Source organism: Nicotiana sylvestris, chromosome 3 (genome assembly GCF_000393655.2).
Source record: "Nicotiana sylvestris chromosome 3, ASM39365v2, whole genome shotgun sequence".
In the NCBI taxonomy this organism is placed as follows: Eukaryota; Viridiplantae; Streptophyta; class Magnoliopsida; order Solanales; family Solanaceae; genus Nicotiana; species Nicotiana sylvestris.
Genome location: NC_091059.1, coordinates 106996389 through 107018030, shown reverse-complemented (window position 1 = coordinate 107018030; position 21642 = coordinate 106996389). Strand labels below are relative to the sequence as shown.

Sequence of the window (21642 nt, the reverse complement as noted above, 5' to 3'; positions counted from 1 at the left end):
AAGTGATTTTTCGGGACCATTTGCGTTGCTCAAATCTTAGCTAAGGTTGTTGTGGGCCCCCGACTCTGTCTCTTTAGCAATCCTATAGCTTGTGTGGTGTGAATTTGAATTGCAAGTGCAAGTCACGTGCCATTGAGTCTAGAACTTGCCCTGAATGTTTGTATAGGCAAAATCGTACGTGTAGTTTGACTTGAGAAGTGATTATAGGCTCTCCTTGACCCGATTGGTATCTTGAAAACATACATAGCCTAACAATGATAATATCCCTAGTCAACCCCTTTGAGATATAGCCCTTTTTCTTTCAAAATCCATAATACAAGCCTTTACCCATTCTTAAAAGACACTCTCTTGGCACCCGATCTTTCCTTAGCACAAGGCAAAAACATAAGTTTGGGGGGAGAGACGAGGAATGCGAAAAAGTGGTAAAAGGTACAAAATGAATAAAAGGAAAGTCAAAAAGAAAAAGAAAAAAAAATCAAAAAGTCAAAAAGAATGAACAATGTAGAAGAAATGAAGGGATTCAATAAAAGTCAAAAGATGAAAGGAGTGGAAAGATTAGAAAGGAGAAAAGGGTTTGAAATGAACAAGAAAGAGTGACAGTGTGTTTGTCTAACCCCTAATAAAGAAGAAATGACTCAAAGAGTCAAGAGAATGTGTGCCAAAATGAAGCAAATGAAGTGCTCAAGGGAAGGTGCCTTCTTAGACCAAATATATCCTACCCTGAACTAAAAGCCTTCATTGTATTCCTACAAAAGCCCTATATGATCTTGATTTGAGTAAAGCTTACATTAGTGGTGACTCACATAAGGGGAAAGTTTATGGTACTTAGAGCCAGACTTGTGACCTTTCTTTGAGAGAGATGAGTGTGTTTTTCACAATCCTCATTCTGAGTGCTACAATCTAAAAGTGAAAGTAGTAGGAAGAGTTTCCTTGAGGAGTTGAGTCAATTCTTGATGCTTTTGTGTCGCACTAAAACCATGGTACTTAGGGCTATGCATAATTTGATAAATACCGAATTACCATACCGAAATCGAAAATTTTGGTATTTGGTACATGGTATTTTGGTATTTGGTATGGTATTTGGTTTAAATTTTTTAAAATATTGGTATTATGTATGATATTTGGTATTTTAAAATAAAATACTGAAATACTGATACTGTACTGAAATATATATTATATTACACAAAACACATATTATCAATTATAATATAAATATAAAAAATCTAAAATTTTACTTTCCTTTATTCTTTAAGTTCATCAATTAACTCTAAACAAGTAACAAGACATTTCTAATGACCAAATATTTTTTTATATACAATATTCTCTATTTGGGTCGATATTTTCTAGTTTTGGATAAAAATTTTGTCAACAAACATTTTCGGAAATATATATTATATTACACAAAACACATATTATCAATTATAACATAAATATAAAAAATCTAAAATTTTACTTTCCTTTATTCTTTAAGTTCATCAATTAACTCTAAACAAGTAACAAGACATTTCTAATGACCAAATATTCTTTTATATACAATATTCTCTATTTGGGTCGATATTTTATAGTTTTGGATAAAAAAATTGTCAACAAACATTTTCGGTGTTGTATTTTTGAGTACTTTAATTAAAAATATCAGAGTCTATGACTCTATTCACTAGTTAGTATTCAAACCGAATAAACCGATGTTACCGCTCTGAATAAACCGAAACCGAAAGAAGAAAAAAATAAACCATACCGAATTTAATTAGGTACGACATTGGCATAAGATTTTAATAAACTAAATACCGAACCGAAATGTCTAAATACCATACCGTACTGACCGACGAACACCCCTAATGGTGCTTAAAAGGTTGAATGTTGTTAATGATTCATTTGAATTGAGGGCAATAGTCAGTCCCAACTGATGCTAGATGAGGTCATTTTAGGTTAGCTGAATTTTCTTGGTTTTATCCTTAAGGAGGTGAGACTTACTTTGTTTGCTTGAGGACAAGCAAAATCTTAAGTTTGGGGGAATTGATAACTAGGGTTCTAGTCTATTTTATACTCCTTTTTGCTTGAGTTTTGGATTAAAAATGTATACAAGTAATCCCGAAAGCTTACATGTTGTGCTTGTTTGCAGTGTTTGATCAAAAAGTGACAAGGAAGTCAAAACCAGCTCAAAAAGGAGTGAAACCTGCACAAATGCCAAGAACAAGTCAAAGCACCGCTACACTAGTAAATCCACAACGGCTGTAAAGGACCCACCGCGACCGCAGTGCTTTTATTGCAGTCCGCGGTGGCAAAGTTCAGAGAGAGTACATTTCTGGACCTTCAAGCAACGTGGCCGCGGTTGATTTTCCGCATTCCGCAGTAGCCTCATCATGGTCACATTCCATTTGTTGCGGTCCACGGAGAAGGGATACAGAGAATGTGAAGTTTGAAAGATTCAAGACACCGTGGTCCGCAGTCCATTTGTTACGATCTGCGGTAAAGCCACCGCGATCGCGGTCCATTTACTGTGGTCCGCGATGGCCAGATTCAGAGACATAGATTTGAAGCCAAAGAGCAGTTCATTTTTCGCGGTCCGCGGTACCTCCTTCAGGGGCATTTTTGTCCAGAAAATTCGGCCTTGTATAAATACTTCTTTTTCAGATTTTTAGGGTATCTTATCTGTAGCTGAGCACGGGAACGCCGTTTTAGTCTATTTTGAGTAATTGTGTAGCTAGTTTAACATTGAATCTTCAAATCTTAGCTTGTAATTATATTTTATGGGTTACTCTTCATCTTAATATCTGATTTCTTCTATTATTATGAGTAGCTAGACCCATTAGCTAGGGTTGTGGCTCAACCCTAGTGTAAGTATTTGATAGGTCTCTTGTTTTAAGGCTTAGATGTTTATGGGTGGTTGATATTTGGCATGATTTGTGTTTTCCATGTTGAATTAGTGGTTGCAAACACTAATTTGTGCCTTTTTGACTTGGGCTCTTCTTGAGAAAGAGAGTTTGAGTCTAGGAAAATCAGGCCAATAAGGAATTGGAGCATATTCAAGAGATTGATAGCCCCAATTAAAGGGTTAAACCTAGATATAGTAATACCCGACTTGAGTCTATATTGCTTGCATAATTTTGACATCCAATTGGTCTTGAGAAAGTCAATTAGGGCAAAGTCACTCAAACTACCGAGAGGTATAGAGTAAGTAGATTTGTGCATTGGCTATATCGCAATCCTAAACATAACAACTTTGCCTTAGGCTTTAGAACCAGCCAAGTATTCACCTAGGGGAAGGTCACTTCCTTAGTGCCTCTTCAACCATTTAGAAAACCTTACAAGTATTTATACTTAGCTTAATTGCATACATCATTAGTATAAAATTAGAAGTAACAAACAAATAAATATGATTGGAAGTGTAATCAAGAGCACCACTGCTAGATTAGATAGAAATCCAACTCCAAACATTGTTGTAGCTCCTTGTGGATTCGATCCCGATCTTCTCAGGTAAAAGTTGCATCGACCGCTCTCTCCACTCTGTAGTGGTATGGGGTTGGACCTGATCAGTGCGTATATAATGCTGTAACCTTTTTCCATATCCCATATACATATATTTACATATATATCTGTATATAACGCTATCTGGTCATGGGTCAATGCACATGTATAAATGGGGAAAATGCATGAAAAATACGTAAAAATCTCAATATTCTTTCCGGATAACTTTTTTAACTACATATTATTCTGAGACCCATGAACAAAAGATAATGGGGAATCAAGAATATAGACACCCCTAGTATTTCTATGAATAGAGTAATTTGTAGAAACTATGCGTTTGCTCGTTTCTTCAGTATAATTTAGACCATGCCAAAAAAAGAAGGGATGACCTTAACATACCTAGAATAAGAAAAACTCTATATAATTTTCCGTTGGAAACCTTCGTGGATTGAACTTAGAACCCCAAAAATCGAATTAAGCTTCTGCTTTTTGAAATTTTTGACGAAATTAGCTTTTGCTTCTTGAAACTTTTTGACGAAATTAGCTTAGGATCAGAACATCTCCTTACATTTAATGTTAGCATCTGTTTCTGAAGGTTTTTGCTTTAGGAGGAAAGATTGTATAAAAATGAAATCAATGAAAACCAAGCTTGTGTATAGAGGAAACCAAATTGTATAAGTCTTGTACGTAGGTGTCACTATGTACCTAACTTTAGGTTGCCACCTAAGATATTATGACTAAGAGTCATATGTCTTAGTAGTGGCTTTCTCCCACGTCTTATTTCCATACTTTAATAATTAACTAGGTAATGTCCCGTTATCCGATAATTAACTAATTACTCGTATAATTAAGAATTATCTCAAATTACCTAAAAATACTACTCATTTTTAATATACTTTATACATCATATTATCACGGCTATATGGTACTTTGTATTGGTACTAGTTCATAATTAATGGGTATTATTGCTCAACCCGTATTTTATCCCAAATTGGTCACTTTCAACGAAACTCGTTTTCTTTAATTCGTGTACCTTTTATCCTTCATGACACTTATTTGTCGCTGGTTATAAATAGCGTAAATATGTTAACCTCAGATAATCTCACCCCGAGTCTGCGTCAATTAACTGAAGACGAAACTTTTAGCGTACGAAAATGCGAGATGTAACACAATTGAGGATCATGTAGGGAGCATTAACTAAGGATAAAGATTATGAGTTGGAGGGGAGTTTATCGTCTATAGGATCCTGGAAGGTTAGTGAGGATGCGAGCGCTATGTGGACGATGATAGCGAACTGTATAAGGGAGACGGTAAGAGAGGTATTAAGGATCTCGAAGGGTTACTCTGGCCTGCACAAAGGCAATTGGTGGTGAAATGAAGTGGTCCAAAGTAAAGTGGAACCGAAGAAGGTGGCATACCTGGAGTTAATAGGAAGAACATGCGAGGAAGAGAGGAGAGCAAACATAGAGAGATATAAGGTAGCTAGAAAGGAGGCGAAGTTGGTGATCACGGAGGCTTAGACTGCGACGTTTGGTTGTCTGTACGAGGAACTGGGGAATAAAGGCAGGAAAAAGAAGTTATTCTGACTGGCCAAGGCGAGAGAGAGGAAGGCTTGGGATCTGGACCAGGTGAGGTGCATCAAAGACGAGGACGGTAGAGTATTGATGAGAGAGGATCAGATTAAGCAGAGATGGTAGACTTACTTTCATAGACTTCTGAATGAAGAGGGGGATTGGGACATTGTGCTATGTGAACTGGGACATTCTGAGAGTCACCGAAACTTTAGGTACTATAGGCGCATTAAGGTTGAGGAGATATGGGGCTATGCGTAAGATGAGTAGGGGTAGAGCAACTGGGCTAGACGAAATCCTGGTAAAATTTTGGGGTGTGTGGGTAAAGTAGGCTCGGAGTTTCTTACTGGGCTATTTAAGGTATTTTTAGGACGAAGAGCATGGCAGATGAGTGGAGGTGGAGCACGGTGGTATCGTTGTACAAAAATAAAGGTGATATCTAGAGTTGTAACAACTATAGGGGTATCAAGTTACTAAGTCATACCATGAAAGTCTGGAAGAGGGTGGTAGAAGTGAGAGTGAGGAGGACGGTGTCTATATCCGACAACCAGTTCAGGTTCATGCGAGGTCGTTTGACTACTGAAACTATCCACCTTATTAGAAGGTTTGTAGAGCAGTACAGGGATAGGAAGAAGGATTTGCACATGATATTTATTGACCTGAAGAAAGCATATGACAAGGTCCCTAGAGAGCTTCTTTGGAGATGCCTGGAGGCTAAAGGTGTGCCGGTTTCCTACATTAGGGCAATTAAGGACATATACGATGGAGCTAAAACTCAGGTTAGGATAGTGGGAGGCGACTCGGATGGGGTTACACCAAGGATATGCGCTCAGTCCGTTCTTATTTTCCTTGGTTTGGATGCACTAACACGCCATATCTAAGGGGTGGTGCCATGGTGCATGTTATTCGCTTATGACATAGTTTTGATTGATGAGACGCGAGGCAGCGTTAACGAGAGGTTGGAGGTTTGGAGATAGGCCCTTGAGTCTAAGGGTTTCAAGTTGAGTAGGACTAAGACAGAATACCTGGAGTGCAAGTTCGGCGCGGAGCTGAGGGAAGCGGGCACGAAAGTGAGGCTTGAATCACAGGTCATTCCCAAGAGAGGCAGTTTCAAGTATCTTGGGTCGGTGATTTAGGGGGAAGGGGAGATAGACGAGGATGTCACATACCTCATAGGGGTGGGGTGGATGAAATGGAGATTAGCATCTGGAGTCCTGTGTGAAAAGAAAGTACCTCCGTTACTCAAAGGCAAGTTTTATAAAGTGGTGGTTAAACCGATCACATTGTATGGGGCTGAGTGTTGGCCAGTTAAGCACTCACATATCTAAAAGATGAAAGTAGCAAAAATGAGGATGTTGAGGTGGATGTGCAGGCACACTATGATGGATAAGATTAGGAATGAAGATATTCGGGAGAAGGTGGGCGTGGTTCCTATGGATGATAAGATGCGGGAAGTGAGACTCAGATGGTTCGGGCACGTATGAAGGAGAAGCCTAGATGACCCGGTAAGGAGGTGTGAGCGGTTGGTTTTGGCGGGTACGAGAAGAGGTAGAGAGCGACCTAAGAAGTATTGGGGAGAGTTGATCAGACAGGACATGGCGTGACTTCAGATTTTCGATGACATGACCCTTGATAGAAAGGTGTGGGGTCGAGCATTAGAGTTGTAGGTTAGGAGATAGTTGAGCATTACTTCATACAGGTGTGAGGCTAGTCTGATAGGGTTTTGTCTTAGACTGCTAGTGATTCATGTTGTGTTCACACTATTCTCCCGTTTTTCTTTGTGCCGGACCTTATCCACTGGTTATTGTTATTGCTTTTCATCTATTCTGTGGTTCTTATGTTGCTGTCATTATTTCTATTATTGTCTGTTGATAGTGCTGATATATTATCTCTCTTTTCCTCTTCTTGAGCTGAGGGTCTACCGAAAATAGCCTATCTACTCACTCGGGGTAGGGGTAAGGTATGCGTACAAACTATCCTCCCCATACTCTATTTGTGGGATTTTACTAGGTTGTTTTTGGCGTAATTAAAGGGTCAAAAAAGACGTTTAAAAGATCAAACTGAGATAAGAGGGAAGTATTTATTTTTCAATGTTGTAATTTTAGGTATAGTGCATAGAAAATGAGTTTGTGAGCAAAATATTAATTTTATAGTTTATACGGGTATTATTAAGATTTTAAAATTGATAATATCAAATTAACTGCCCTAACATTGCTGTAGTGTTATTGTCATGATCATACGGATTTAATATTCAAAACCAACAATATGTCATAGCCCATATTTTTATATACTAGTTTCTCACCACGTGCGATGAACGTGTATACTGAGTCATGAAATATATATTTTATAAAACAATATCAATATTATTAAAATAAATATTTGAATAAATAAAAATACACAGAAGAATAAAATACAAGTATATGTAAATGATCAATTCGTCACATATTCCTAGGACCCGTAATGAATGATGCCGAAAATAATACACTTTGACCAACCTTTTCTCCTCTATTGATAAGGCTCAAGGCCATTGTAATAATCCTTCCGAATTGCAAGTAAAACATGATTGTCTCATCAACCAGTATTCTCATTAAACTTACTATGAAGAAACTCTTGCACATGAATCAATACCTCTTTTGCCCGTGAGAGCTATAAAGTTACCCCTACACAGTAAATGTGGGCATTTACTAATTAAATTAGAGCCATCATAAACTTCTTTAACTATGACAGTGTTCCTGACACCTTTATTAGTGATGTAAATATACCATAATGTTTGATTAAGCAAAGCAAAAATTCAGCTGGTAAGATGTCATGCTTTTTTCCATCGTCAAACTGAGGAGCTCCCGAAGCTGTGCGACCAATCTTTTTTGAACTTTGGGATCAGCAAGTCCAAACCTTCTAGTATTAAAATATGGAGAAGGGAATCCATCTTCTACCACTTCTGTACTCGAGGCAGTTCATGTTTGGCCTAAATGCTGCAGGAGAGCTCAATTGAAACATAAAAGTACCTAAATAATATCCATATTTCTATAGTCTGGTCTGCCCTTTCGAAGTGAGGACCTCTTCACGTACCAGTCTTCCTCCCGGGTCCCAACTGCATCATAGCTCTTCCCTTTTAAAGAAAAAAGAATTCATCCCTGAATTCAAATCTTAAAAAATAGAAAAAGGATCAAGTATCTATATGCATTCATCACCAAAAATATGCATGACAAAATAAAAGAAGAAAATGCCCATGTATTTTTTTAACCCACTTTCTTCAAGGCAACATAAAGACTCGTCTATAATTTATGTGTACATCATTATAGAGAGTCATATAATTCCCTAAGTAAGCACATAATGCACCTTTTATGAGCTCATCAAACAAGAAAAATGATTTAGATAGACAAAAAAGATAAGTATACTCCATGTACAAACTATATTTAAATCTACCAATATCTTATTTCTCAAACTACATATGCCATGAAATGTATGTATCAAACTCAAAATACTATAAGGACTTTCTAGCATAAAGAGACAAACCAACCAAAATAATAACTTCCTAAACAAGTGTTTCCGACATGCTTCCCAGAAAAGAGCAATGTTATGATAAACCCAAGTATCATAATATCCACTAAAGTCTATTCTTTCAAGAAATTCAATACTCACTTGGCATAAAATACACACGAGGATATAAATAAAATGTTTTAAGGAGTAAAACTCATATGTCAAAATTGATTTTATCAACAAAGTATTCCAATTCATCTTGCAAATCAAGACTCAATATTCTGTGTGGTAAAGAAAATATAAAAGGTTGACAAAGCATTCATTTAGCACAAGTATCTCTAGAACATGCATCAAATTAAACACTCTTATGGTAGAGCTAAGCCTATCCAAAATCAAGAAAGAGCATCTCTCCAAATGAAGTAGCAATTACTTGGCTCAAAAGAAGACCATGAAACTAATAGATATAAAGATTAACGGCTAACTAATTAATGTTTTCTTCCATTCAAGCCTTCTGAATTGCACATATACTTCAGTTGGAAATTGTTGAACACTGAAGATTGAAGATGAAGACACAACCAAAATTTGTTATTGAGAGAGAATTGAAAATGTGGAATTTTGCCAAGGTGGAGATTTGTTGAAGTTTGGCAAAATGCCAAAGTCCCACATTGGTTGGGAGTTAAGTTTGGGGGGGATTTTTCCCCTATAAAAGAAGGCCTAATGTTTAGGATTGAAATACACCTCTCATTTGCCTTCTCATCTGTTTAAGGCATTTGTATCTTCTCTCTTTAGTATTATTTCACTTGTATTTTTGGAGTGGAATAAAATATTGGTTGTGTCCGAGGAGTAGGCAAAATTAGCCGAACCTCGTAAATTCTGGTGTTCCCTTTATTATTGCTTTATTGTCTTATTTATTATTTGGTGGCTGTCATAATTTTTGGTATAGTAGTTGTGACTTATTCACACTATATACATTTGGCTTCCGCAACAATTGGTATCAGAGCCAAGGTACTGTCTAAGTATGCTCTGTGGTTGCAGCATAGTCTGATCTTCCACATCAGAAAAGATTTATCTTGGTAACTGAGTCAAGGTTCTGTCTGAGTATGCTCTGTGGTTGCAGCTTAGTCTGATCTTCTACATCAGAAAGGAAATAATCTTGATTTGTGTCGTCAGCTATTAAATAATATTTGTGTCAAATATGGGAGACAATAAACAAGAAGAATCTACATCAAGTGTCAACAACACGTCATCATTGGCATCTTCGCTTATGACAAGAATTGTGTCAAATGCGAAATTTGCGGTAGAAATATTTGACGGGTCCGGACATTTTGGGATGTGGCAAGGCGAGGTTCTAGATGTCCTTTTTCAACAAGGGCTAGATCTGGCCATTGAAGAAAAGAAACCAGATGTTATTGGAGAAGAAGATTGGAGAATTATCAACCGTGTTGCTTGCGGTACCATTCGATCCTACCTTGCTAGAGAGCAGAAATATCCATACACAAAGGAAACTTCTGCAAGTAAATTATGGAAAGCACTGGAGGATAAATTTTTGAAGAAAAACAGTCAAAATAAATTGTACATGAAGAAGAGACTGTTTCACTTCACCTATGTTCCTGGTACCACGATGAATGAACATATCACCAGTTTCAATAAGTTGGTCACAGATTTGCAAAATATGGATACAACTTATGATGATGGTGACTTGGCCTTAATGTTGTTGGCGTCACTTCCTGATGAGTACGAGCACCTTGAAACTACTCTACTCCATGGAAATGACGAAGTTTCTCTCAGAGAAGTTTGTTCGGCTTTGTACAGCTATGAACAAAGAAAGCGAGAAAAACAGAAGGGCGGAGAAGGAGAAACACTATTTGTGAGGGGTCGTCCTCAAAATCAAACGAGGACAAAGAAGGGAAGATCCAAGTCAAGATCCAGACCCAGCAAAGATGAATGTGCCTTTTGTCGAGAAAAAGGGCACTGGAAGAAAGACTGTCCGAAGTTGAAGAATAAGGCCAAATATAATAATGGAAAGGCCATTATGGATTCAAATGTAGCTGATTGTGATGATTCAGACTTCTCATTAGTTACAACAGAGTCATCAACATCATCAGACATATGGTTGATGGACTCGGCTTGTAGCTATCATATGTGTCCCAACAGGGACTGGTTCGTGGATTTTCAAGAAGGAGAATATGGAATTATTCACACAGCGGATAACAGCCTTCTTACCTCATATGGGATTGGTTCAATACGATTAAGGAACCACGATGGAATGATCATAACATTAACAGATGTTCGATATGTACCAGATTTGAAGAAGAATCTCATCTCTGTGGGAGCCCTTGAATCAAAAGGATTCAAAATCATTGTAGAAAATGGAGTGATGAGAGTATGCTTCGGTGCACTAGTGGTAATGAAGGCTAATCGGAAGAATAATAATATGTACCGCTATCATGGCAATACAGTTATTGGGACAGCGACAGTGACATCCAGTGACGACAAAGAGGCAGAAGCAACCAAGCTATGGCACATGCGCTTGGGACATGCTGGAGGAAAATCCTTGAAAACTCTATCAGATCAAGGATTGTTAAAAGGAGTCAAGGCTTGCAACTTGGAGTTTTGTGAGCATTGTGTTAAAGGGAAACAGACAAGGGTTAAATTTGGTACATCGATCCATAATACTAAAGGCATTTTGGATTATGTACACTCTGATGTTTGGGGTCCTTCCAAAACACCTTCATTGGGTGGGAAGCACTATTTTGTAACCTTTGTTGATGATTTTTCCCGAAGAGTATGGGTGTATACAATGAAGAGCAAAGATGAAGTGTTGGGAATTTTTCTCAAATGGAAGACGATGGTGGAGAATCAAACAGGCAAGAGGATCAAGTGTATTCGCACAGACAATGGAGGTGAATACAAAAATGATCATTTCAATAAGGTCTGTGAAAATGATGGCATCGTCCGACACTTCACTGTTAGACATACACCACAACAGAATGGAGTGGCAGAACGTATGAACCGGACCTTGCTGGAGAAGGTACGGTGTATGTTGTCCAATGCTGGCTTGGGCAAAGAATTTTGGGCTGAGGCAATTACATATGCATGCCACCTCATTAATCGTCTACCATCTGCTGCTATTGATGGCAAGACACCATTTGAAAAATGGTATGGAAAACCTGCTGTAGATTATAACTCTTTGCACGTGTTTGGCTCAACTGCATATTATCATGTGACGGAGTCAAAATTGGATCCAAGGGCAAAGAAGGCTATTTTTATGGGAATTACTTCTGGAGTCAAAGGATATCGCTTATGGTGTCCTATGACAAAGAAAGTAATATTCAGCAGGGATGTTACCTTTGATGAATCTGCTATGGTAAATAAGGTAACAGAAGATACCAAACAAAATAAAGGTGCTTCTAAGCAGGTGGAGTTTGAGGGAAAATTTATTTTTCCTACACAAGAAGCAGATGAGGAAACAAATGAAGATTACCCTCTGGAAGGAGAGCCAGTAGAGGAGATTCCAACTCAGGAACCTCAACAACAACTTGAATCAATAGCAACCAGCAGGCCAAAAAGAACAATAACGAAACCTGTTCGTCTCATAGAGACGGTTGCTTGTGCAACCTCAATTGTAGCTGATGATGTTCCTACTACTTATAAAGACGCTGTCCAAAGTTCAGAAGAAGATAAGTGGAGGATTGCCATGAATGATGAAATACAGTCCCTTCATCAGAATCATACATGGAGATTGGCCAATCTCCCGAAGGGAAAGAAAGCAATTGGGTGCAAATGGGTATTTGCAAAGAAGGAAGGATTTCCTAACCAAGTAGATGTTCGCTACAAAGCAAGATTGGTGGCCAAAGGATATGCTCAAAAGGAGGGAATTGATTACAATGAAGTGTTTTCTCCAGTTGTAAAACATTCCTCCATTAGAATTATGTTGGCTTTGGTAGCACAATTGGATTTGGAACTAGTTCAGATGGATGTAAAAACTGCGTTTTTACATGGAAACTTGGAGGAGGAAATCTACATGACTCAGCCAGAAGGATTCAAAGTTGCTGGAAAAGAAAATATGGTGTGCAAACTTGAAAAATCATTGTACGGATTGAAACAATCTTCTAGACAATGGTACAAGCGATTTGACGAGTTTATGTTGCGGCAAGGGTACAAGAGAAGCAAATACGATCATTGTGTGTATTTGCGCAAGCTTAAAGATGGTTCCTTTGTATATCTTCTCCTATATGTTGATGATATGTTGATAGCTTCCAAGAATTCGGAAGAAATTGATAAGTTGAAGATTCAACTGAAGAAGGAGTTCGAGATGAAGGATCTAGGTGAGGCAAAGAAAATTCTTGGCATGGAGATAAATAAGAGATAGACGTTCAAAGAAACTCTGTTTATCTCAAAAGGAATATTTGAAGAGAGTACTTCAACGTTTTGGCATAGATGACAAGACTAAGCCAGTTAGTACTCCACTTGCTTCCCATTTTAAGCTAAGTACTACTATGTCGCCAATGGATGAAGCTGAACGAGAGTATATGTCAAAGGTACCATACGCAAATGTTGTTGGTAGCTTGATGTATGCAATGGTTTGCACAAGGCCTGACATTTCACAAGCTGTTGGAGTTATTAGCAGATATATGCACAATCCAGGGAAGGAGCATTGGCAAGCTGTGAAGTGGATTCTACGGTATATTCATAATACTGTAGATGTCGGGTTAGTTTTTGAGCAGGAAGACAATCAGTCTGTAGTTGGATATTGTGACTCAGATTTTGCGGGTGATCTGGACAAACGAAGATCAACTACTGGTTATGTGTTTACTTTTGCAAAGGCACCAGTTAGTTGGAAGTCTACTTTGCAGTCAACAGTTGCTTTGTCTACAACAGAGGCAGAGTATATGGCTATTACAGAGGCTGTGAAGGAGGCAATTTGGCTTCAAGGATTGCTAAAGGAGCTTGGTGTTGAACAAAAAGGTATCACAATTTTTTGTGATAGTCAAAGTGCTATTCAATTAGCGAAGAACCAAGTTTATCATGCAAGGACGAAGCACATTGATGTTCGGTATCATTTTGTACGAGAAATCATAGAAGAAGGTGGAGTCACGATGAAGAAAATTCATACTACAGAGAATCCTGCTGATATGCTGACAAAAGTGGTGACTGCGGTCAAGTTTCAACATTGTTTGGATTTGATCAACATTGTTGAACACTGAAGATTGAAGATGAAGACACAACCAAAATTTGTTATTGAGAGAAGATTGAAGATGTGGAATTTTGCCAAGGTGGAGATTTGTTGAATTTGGCAAAGTCCCACATCGGTGGGTTAGCCATTTGGTTGGGAAATTTTCCCTATAAAAGAAGGTCTAATGTTTAGGATTTAAATACACCTCTCATTTGCCTTCTCATCTGTTTAAGGCATTTGTATCTTCTCTTTTTAGTATTATTTCACTTGTATTTTTGGAATGGAATAAAATATTGGTTGTGTCCGAGGAGTAGGCAAAATTAGCCGAACCTCGTAAATTTTGGTGTTCCCTTTATTATTGCTTTATTGTCTTATTTATTATTTGGTGACTGTCATAATTTTTGGTATAGTAGTTGTGACTTATTCACACTATATACATTTGGCTTCCGCAACAAATACAACTATCACTATTAAATGCTTAGTTGATGAAATCTTTATGCATTTATCCTTAGCTAGAATATCCAAAAAAATTGCTCCATGGTCTACCATATAGTTTTAAATTCTGCAAGCAACCAGTTGATTATCAAAAATATTTACCAAGCCACAACACTACCTACAAAGGGTATAAAATAAATTACTTTATCAATTCATATTCTAATCACTGTCATTGAGCATAAAGTATCGGCGATACCTGTATCGGCCAGAGACATTGTCTCAAAAAATATCATAGTTAATTTAGAATGCTACAACACTGGGCATCCCATAGAGTTCAGCCTCTTTCATTTCCTATTCCCCTGCATATTATTCTCATTGCCATCCTCGATCCCTTTATCCGACCTTGTTCCTTCACCGACAAAAGAAATTCAAGTGAAATATTTATAAGTAGTTTATAATCCCATTCGTAAAGCCATATAATTTTGCTTGTCAATTGAAGATTAATTACTTTATTGTGTCTTGGTAATTTATTACGTTTATTGTTTCTCTAGATCATTCTGAAAAATTCAGTAAATCTTTCTCTTTTCTTTTCTATTATTTATGTGAACAAGAAACTGTAAAGTGTGACAAGAGAATGATATGAATTACCAGATCCCGGATGCAAAAAGAATGAACAAAAAACGCCAGAGTAGTATTGCACAAAAGAGAAGTATGATGTATATTCTACCAAGACTCTAACCGCCATCCTCAACAGCCACCAACGTGAATAATGCATACCCTGTATTGATTTTCGAAGCACCATTATATAATGGCGTAGAGAAACGATCAGGTACACAATTGTGATGGAATAGTTGTGACTATTAATATTGAAAATTAAAAGCACAACAACTATGTATATGCTTTAATCAGCTACAGGTGAAAACTTTTCAGTTTTAGTAACTAATAAACCGAACATACAACCAAGAAATCATGCATAATAATATGGTAACTTGATCTATGATACAAAAACGATGTAATTTAGAACTTGCAGTACAAATATATGAAAATCCCATGCTTTTTTGTAGAAAAAGACACTGACTTTCATTTTTTTCTTTTCTAATAAGATAAATAAAGATAAAGACACAAAATTTCAGTACAGTAAGTGATGAATTGAACATAACAGCTACAGATCATGCAAAACACCATATTAACTTCATTTTTTACGGAAAACATTGTTACCCCAGATGTACAGTGAAGAGGAATAAAGGACAATGCAATAACATGGTTTAATACAGTTTAAAACATTTTTATTATATAATTCCCCCAAAAAAAAGAATGAAAATTTTATATAACTTGATCTGCTTGAAGATAAAGACGCAAACTTCCTAATCGGCAAAAAACGGCAATAAAACAAAAACCAAATTAAGAACCAAAAATCCAGTAATCATCAAAAGTCTAACCAGCAATCACAGACCACAATAATTTATGGACTGGTTTAAGAGAATTATCCCTAATTGAACTTACAAAAAAGTTTAGCGAGACCGACGAAAAATAGATTTGAGGTCTTTGCTTTACTTCGTCGGATAATCTTAACAAAGAGTAAAGAAACACATAAATTGCTAGAATTAGCACATGTGCACCTGCATGGATATGAAGGTCTGAACATCGTTCTTGCCTATATTTGGTACAGTTTGCAGAAGAGTTGTTTGATATCGAAATTTAGAAAAGAAAGTCAATTCGGAACATTATCATGGGGAAGAAACTTAAACGGTGCAACGCTTGGGATATTTTTTTTTTTTTAAAAAAAAGGAGCGTGTATATGTATGTATTATTAAAAATTAAAATAAATTTAATGAGACAGGGGTAATTTCGTAATTTAAGTTTCAACTTCAGAGCCTCCTCTTAATATATTGTAGATGTAGATTGTAGATAGATGTAGATAAATGTAGATTTCACGATCATTTAGGAAACCTATTCTCTCTAATGTAGTAATTAATTTAAAGTGATTACAAATGGAAATGTTTAATATTTTACAAAGAAGGGACACTCTCGGTTTCACGAGAAGTTTTATTATGTGTCTCACACAACTTACATTAGTTGTGTGAGGTTAATTTTTGTCTCACAAATTTATGGACTCCATTTTACGCTTCTGGGTCCACAAAAATCCGGATTCACAAAACTGTAAGACAAAAAAAGATGTCACACACAGAATAAAATTTTCCCGTTCTATTGATTCCTGGTTGGGCTGACAGTGGCGGCGCGTTGATTTATATTTAGTAATTCAGCGGCAGCGCGTGCGAAAGTATTGGTTTTTTTCTCGTTCTTTGTCGCAAGCGCAGACAAAAATGGCGCGTTTACGGTTCGAAGCGTCCATTAGTACTAAGCAACAGTCAAAGAAAGAGGACAAAGCTCGTCCGAATATAGAAAAATAAGGAGGAATTCGACTTGGTAAAATTTCGAAAGTCTTACATATTTGTAATCTTATTCTCGATTACAACTGCTGCATGCTTTTAGTAATGATTGATAATAATATTTACATATACTTTCAGTGAATAATCTGTTTTATTATTAAATGCCAAAATTTATGAGTTTTCCTTGTCACAAAGACAAAGCAAGCAGTGGCGGAGACAGGATCTTCATGAAGGGGGTTCAAAAAAAAAAATTTGTATCTAGTGGGAATTGAACTCATGACCTTATGTAGATTTTGAACCCCCTTGACCACTAAACTACACTTTTGGATTGTGTTAAGGGGGTTTAAAACTTAATATATAGAGGTAAAAAACAGATTTTGCCTTATATATACAGTGTATTTTTTCGGCGAAGGGGGTTTGCGCCCCCCTAAATCCGCCCCTGAAAGCAAGTGTTTACCTAAATAAATAAATGGTATGTGGAAAAGAGGAAAAAAAAAAAGGAAAGAATTTAAGTGAGAGAATTTTTATTCGATTTGGGCTACAAAATTTCGAAACACTCCCAAAAAGTTGTCCAAATGGATTTTTCATTTATATTATGATATGGTGAAATGGACCTAAATAGAGTGGAGTGGAACTATAGATCTGTATATAGTTGACGATTGATAATAGGTACTATAATTCGCTTATGAAGAATGAGATATATATTTTTGATTGGTAAGAAGAATTAAATAGTTACTCAGGCAATGATGCTTTTGTTTAAGCTGATTTCATATCGTAATTTCAAATTTAGTGGAGTATTGAATATTCTTAGGTTTGTAGTATCGGAGTGACTCTAAACATTGCATTCTACCAAAAATAAGACAAGGTGTTTGCACTGGAAGAGAGTTCATGCATTGTGCCAGCTTAACCATTAAAAGAAACTAGAATTAACTAAAGCTGCAATTCTGGGTAAAATTTTGCATTTTAAAATTGCTATGATGGTTTCCAGTCCTGTGGAACTTCTTATTTGGTTTACAAACAACTGCATAAACCATGAGTTCATCTTTCTATTCTGTATCTGGTGTTGTCCCTTGGCATTGAAATTGATATGTCTATTATCGCCATTTTTTGTTTTCCTTATGGGCTTACATGCCAGAAACTAACCCTCTAATGCGACCTTTGGATGAAAAGTTATTAATTTAATTGCGTCAATGTAATAGTAAGCTGGTTACAAGCTGTAAAAGATCTAAGATTTCAATTCAGTTGTAGATTTTGTTGCCTTTAGCTGCATGTAGGGGAGGAATATCTGGTCTTGCCAGCAAGTTACTCATCGAATTTGATCCAATTTTGATGTCTAACATTATTGTTGACCTATCTGTAAAAAGACTCGACCTTTGAGTTCGCAAGCAGCTATAAAATGCCTTCTCTAGTTTTTCCCCAAAGGACAGTTGGAGTGAGGCAGTTTGGTAGTTTCTCTAAGTGGGAGACAGCAATCTATAGTTTTAAATGGTGAACTTCTTGCATCTTTCGACAAAACCTATACTTTTCTTTTTTATTCTTTTTGTCTTATCTTAAACAGCAAATTGTTGTCAGAGGTGGGGGGTGGTAACAAGTTTTAGAGAGATTCATCAAATGCTCTTTATTAGAAAAAGATTCCTTAAAGGTTATTGCGCTTGTCTCTTTCTCCGGCGGTTATAGCCATGGTTCACAGTCATGGATGAATATGAAGCTAAAGCATAGCTGTCAACACCTACCAAATGTTGAATAAATTGTAATATGGGTATAGATTCATCAAATCTTCAAAAAAATTCTAATCCCTAGTTGTAGCTTTGACGAGATATCCCCTATTTTTCATTAAGTCAGAGGATTAAGTCGTGCTAAGATAGAAATCAAATCTTTTAGGAAGAGTGAAGCTTTTGAAATTGGCTTAGCCCTGTTTACCTCTTTATGCCGTGGCCAAACGTCATCCTGACCCTTTTATAGGAAATGAGTCTTACCCAGTTGTAGCACCTTTTCTCATGTATCCTCCTTCTGTTGTTTCTGTCTAGATTTATTAGATATCACTTCAAAAATTTACTTACGGAATTAAAAAGCTTCTCATTCTCATCCAAGTTCTTTGTCCTTTAAGCTTTCCCTCTTGATTTCCTCACAGGTTATAGAGATCATTTTTTCTACCATTTGTTCATTGAGTCAAACAGCTTGCAAATTCTGGCACTTCCTCTGGCGACTTTTTTCCCCTGAACAGTCACTGATTTTCACTCTCTTTCGATTGGATTTGTACTTATGATTTTTGGAACTTTGGATGCTCACCCAAGTTTAACTTGCTTGAGAAATGGCTTCTCAAACCACCTAGCCTCTCTGGCTGCTAAAAGTGATTGTTTCAAGAGATCTTCTGGGTGGTGAAGGCCACGGCTCTCAGTCCCCCCTTACCCACAGTCCTTTTAGTTGCAGTTTGGTCTTGTATACACGGTTTTGGATACTGATCTGAATGAGATCATTGTCTTTGAATAGTTTTATTTCCTGGGATGTCATAAATTTTTAAAATTCAGCCAATGCTAATGCCATCTCTTGATTCTTCTGGCATTGCTACGATCAGCGCTGATTATTGAAATAGTTACAAAGGTTCAATTAGAAACTCCTGGCATGGAGACTTCTAATGATTGTTTCTCGTCAATCTCTTTCACATCCTTGGTTTCACCTTCCTGTTCTATGTCAAGTCAATACCAACTTCTGATTGGGTACAAATGTCGGCCCACGGCTAATAGAACTATCCAGGACATACTATCTGTGTTGACGATTCTGATCAAACAAGGATTGTCAATTATGTGGGGTGGTTAATTAGAGAGAACTTTGGAGTTGAGGTTAGCTAGACTATATTTTCACGTCTATATTTGTTATCTGTTACTTATTTTTTTCATCTCGATGCTGTATGGGCTGGGTTGCGCCCACCTTGGTTAGTCAACCGGGCAGCCCCAACCCACAAGCAAGCCATGGCCCTGAAGTTTTTTATATTTGTCATAATAGAGAACAGAAGGTGTTGTGCGAATAGCGTGTTTCTCTGGGTTACATTCAGTTTCATGGAATTTCTGTTCTTTATACAAACACTCAGCACCAATAGTTTCTCTTCTTTATTTGTTTTCGCGAGAATTAAGAGTTGTCTGAATTGCATTGACGATTATTCATTCCATTGCTATAGCAAAATCTAATTAATTCACTATTGCCCTTTATATTAACAAAGACATTGCCAAAAATGCAATGTATGGTAGATTTATTAGAACTTGTTACGAAAAGATATGGGGATGTTCGTCTTGGTAATGCTCCACGTTTTAAAGATTTTTTGCTGTACATTAGATTGTGCATGGCTACTAAATGATTTCTCACTAAGGTGACATGATGGAACAAGATAGAACCTTAAACGAGAAGTCTTAGTTTAATCATGGAGCGTGTTGAAATCTTCATCTCCTTTACAGGTTTTCCCATTTGGATCGGCCCCTCTGAAAACATACCTACCTCACGGGGATATTGATCTGACTGCCATTACATCTCAAAATAATGATGAAGATATGGCAAAAAGTGTTTGTGATTTGCTTAAAAGAGAAGAATTAAAAGCTCCTGACTTTCTGGTTGAGAGTACAAACAAGGAGGAAAAAAGGACTTATCGGGGGTGTTACATAAAGGCGAAGAAAGAGGCAAAGTTAGCAGTTACGACGGCTAAGAACGCAGCGTTTGCTCGTTTGTACGAAGAACTCGAGGGCAAAGGCGGGGACAAGAGGTTGTACCGGGTTGGCCAAAGTGAGGGAGAGGAAAGCCCGTGACTTAGACCAAGTCAAGTGCATGAAGAACGAGGATGACAATGTGTTGATGGACGAGGCACTCATTAGGAGAAGGTGGCAGACATACTTCCATAAATTGTTGAATGAGGATAGGGATAAACACATTGTGCTGGGTGAGTTAGAGCACTCCGAGAGTCAGCGGAATTTTAGGTACTGTAGGCGGATTACGGTAGAGGAGGTGGGAAGGGACGATGTGTAAGATGTGCATGGGCAAAGCAACAGGGCCAGACGAAATCCCGGTGGAATTCTGGAAGAGTGCGGGGCGGGCAGGTTTGGAGTGGCTCACTAGTTTGTTTAATGTTGTTTTTTAGACAAAGAAGATGCCCGAAGAATGGAGGTGAAGTACGATGGTTCTGCTTTACAAGAACAAGGGTGATATCCAAAATTGCAACAATTATAGGGGTATCAAGTTATTGAGTCACACTATGAAGGTTTGGGAGAGGGTGGTGGAGGCCAGGGTGAGGAGGTGCGTGTCTATTTCCGAGAATCAATTTGGATTCATGCTGGGGCGTTCCACTACGGAAGTGATTCATCTGGTAAGGAGATTAATGGAGCAGTACAAGAAGAGGAAGAAGGATTTGCATATGGTGTTTATTGACCTTGAGAAAGCATACGATTAAGTTCTCGAGGGAGGTCCTGTGGAGGTGTTTGCGGCGTCCCGGTAGCGTACATTAGGGTGATTAAGGATATGTACGATGATGCTAAGACTCGGGTGAGGACTGTGGGTGGTGACTTGGAGCATTTCCCTGTGGTGATGGGGTTGCACCAGGGATCAGCTCTTAGCCCATTTTTGTTTGCCTTGGCGATGGATGTACTATCGCGTCACGAGGTGCCTTAGTGCATGCTATTTGCCGATGATATAGTGTTGATTGACGAGACGCGTAGCGGAGTTAACTCGAGGTTGGAGATTTGGAGACAGACCTTGGAGTCTAAAGGTTTCAAACTAAGTAGAACCAAGATAGAACACTTGGAGTGCAAATTCAGTGAGACCCATGATGCATATGTAGAGGTAAAGCTTGATGGTCAAGTTATCCCCAAGAGAGCGAGTTTTAAGTATTTCGGTTCTATTATCCGGGGTGACGGGGAGATTGACGAAGATGTCACACATCGCATCGGAGCGGGATGGATGAAGTGGAGGCTCTCTTCTGCTGTCCTATGTGATAGGAATGTGTCGTTAAGACTTAAGGGTAAGTTTTATCGAGTGGTGATTCGACCCGCTATGTTGTATGGGGCTGAGTGTTGGCCAGTCAAGAACTCCCACGTGCAGAAGATGAGAGTAGTAGAGATGAGGATGTTGAGATGGATGTGTGGGT

The 21642-nt window shown here is 37.7% G+C and overlaps 1 long non-coding RNA gene across 2 annotated transcripts; it reads right to left on the bottom strand.

Annotated features, from left to right (window-relative positions):
- Positions 1-7496: 7496 nt before the first annotated feature.
- Positions 7497-15858, bottom strand: LOC104236808 (uncharacterized). Of its 2 annotated transcripts, none has more exons than XR_713511.2 (4): positions 15747-15858; positions 14776-14905; positions 14384-14536; positions 7497-8182 (listed from the first exon to the last, which is right to left on the bottom strand). It is a non-coding gene; the product is annotated as an uncharacterized lncRNA (long non-coding RNA). The 2 variants fall into 2 exon arrangements; XR_713512.2 differs by having other exon boundaries at positions 7497-8145.
- Between the last annotated feature and the right edge of the window lie 5784 nt (positions 15859-21642).